A 2382-nucleotide genomic window follows, 5' to 3' on the forward strand; every position below is an offset into this window, starting at 1 on the left:
CCGCTGGATTTGAGCAGAGTCTTCCATCATCTCCCGGACCAGCTCTTTCTTTTCTTTCTCGGCCTTTTCCGAGAGCTCCTGAGTAAGACTCTTCTCCTGGGTCACCAGGCGTACCTTTACGCTCGCCAAGGATTTCTCCAAGGTTTTGTATGAGGACATCTTTTGGCGAAGAGGTCTCAGCTCGGCCTTAAGGTTGTTAATGGTCGCCTCCAGCTCGCTATTCCTCTTCTGGGCTGCCTCTAACTGAGCCCGGATAGCGGCGGTAGCCTGCGCCTGATAATAAAGAATATCAATGGTCAGAACTTCATTTTGGGAAATTTGAAACATTGCCTTATCACAGTCAGAGGCGGCCATAGCTTTTGCAGCCTTTACCTCTTTGTTCTTCCGGTCGAGCGGCTTGCGAAGGCCGTTCACTCGGAGCAGGGCCTAAGTAAAAAGGGGAACAGGCGTCAGTTTCCAAACAAAAAGAGAAAACAGGCGTCCTGGAATTCAAATACTCAAAAATATGCTAAGTATACCTCAGCGAGGACCCCTGCAATCCCGTCTAGGTCAAGGGTGCCGACACCCCTGACCGCCTCCCTTTCAGCTGGAGGAACGGCCTTGATCATAGACTTGGCCACCTCGACCAAGTCAGGCTCCTGAGGGCCGGCTGCATCAAGCATAAACAAACGGATTAGACCTAGTAAAGAAGGGAGCAAGTCTAAAATTTACAAGGACAATTTCATACTTCTAGGTGGCCCAGCTGGAGTTTTAGAAGAAGTGGCCGGCTGTTTCTCATCCGCCGCATGTTTCCTGGCAGAACCAGGAGAGCTCGCAACAGTCGTCCTCCGGGCCTTGGGGTCCGACTGTTGGGAAGAAGAAGCTCTTGGAGCGCCCGTCTAAAAAAGAAGAAAAGAGTCAGTATATGCATAAACACAACTCCAAAAAGAGGGTGAAAGGTTCGAAGCCCACCAAGGGTGCCCCCTTGTTGGGGGAGTCGGTTGAAGACTGTTGCATGATGGAGGCCCGCAACATGGCCGCCGCAGTCTTGGAGGCGGTAATTTTGCTCATGGCGTCCGCTGCAAAAACAAATAGCAAAGTTAATAAAAGTCATAACAAGAAATGTACGGAACAGCAGAGTATTCGACAGGCCGGCTACCTCTTGAGCACCGACTGCTGAGGCCACAGGCGGCCAAAAAGTACTCGTCGTAGAGCCATTTGAAGCTCGGGACGCAGTGTAGGGGTCCGGCTGAGGTAGTTCATGTGGGCAAAAGCCTCGAAGTTCGGCTCCACCCCGTGCAGTTCGCACCCGGCCACATAGCCGAGTACGTTGACCCAGGAGTTCGGGGCTAACTGCCATAACCCCAACTCATACCCATCCAAGATCCGCTGAACAGCCGGATGTAGTGGGAAGCGCAGCCCAGCCTTGATGGCCGCCTCGTAGCAGCCAAAGCAGGCGCCATCATAACTAGTACCAGCCGGCCATACGACTGTGTCTTTTGGATCCGGCACGAACACTAAAAAGTCGGGGCCCATTGTGTGGTTTGCGATAAAGCTCTCCACTTTCTCTTGCATTGCCGTGATCCGGCCCCGAGGTACCGTGCAGTAGTAGGGGGTATTTTGCTCTCGGTGAGAGGCGGATGGCTCCGCCCAATCGTCCCCCTTCTCAACTGCGTGAGAAAGCCTCGCCTCTTGTAGGCGACTGTTTTTCTCTTCTGTGTCCAGGGAAGCATGGCCAGAAGAGCTAGACTCGGAATCTTCCTCTGACGAGTCCGAAGAGGACGACTCTTCCCCTCTCCCGGAGGGGCCCGCCTCCTCTCCTTTAAAAGGAGCATGAGAGAATGTAGAATTGTCAACTGTAAAATGGGAAGGGGTCACTTTGACTCCTCCCTCAGAACTGCCGGCTTTCAAGCCGCTTTGTTTCACTTCCACATCTGGCGCCTGGTCAGATGTTTCACTAATCAGCACCCTGTGGGAGGAGCCGTCTGAGTTTGAGATCCTGGCAGTCTTTTTTGTTCTGGCCATCATGCTCTGCATAGACACAGATACAGTCGGACTTTGTATAAAGGGCAAATATGGGTCCAGAAAAGGGCAGGCGGCACTCCTAGTCCTAGATTCAGCCGTCCCCGGTGACCGGCTGATCACTAACCTAGGTCGTGTCGTGTGCTTCCGTGGTGCCATTTCAAAAAAGAATAAAGTAAAGAGAAAATTAAGAGTAAGAGAACCGACGGTTACCTGAACGAGTGACGATTGATGAAGTTCTGAAAATCCTTTGCAGTCGGCTTGTCAGAGCAGGCGGTAGGTAGAAAGGGTCCAAAATGTCAGAGCAAGTTTAGGGGTCCGAATGTTCTCTCACAAAGTTTTCAAGTGTGAAAATGACCGAAGTCAACACTCCTTTATATA

This window comes from Chenopodium quinoa, unplaced genomic scaffold, assembly GCF_001683475.1.
Source record: "Chenopodium quinoa cultivar QQ74 unplaced genomic scaffold, ASM168347v1, whole genome shotgun sequence".
Lineage (NCBI taxonomy): Eukaryota > Viridiplantae > Streptophyta > Magnoliopsida > Caryophyllales > Amaranthaceae > Chenopodium > Chenopodium quinoa.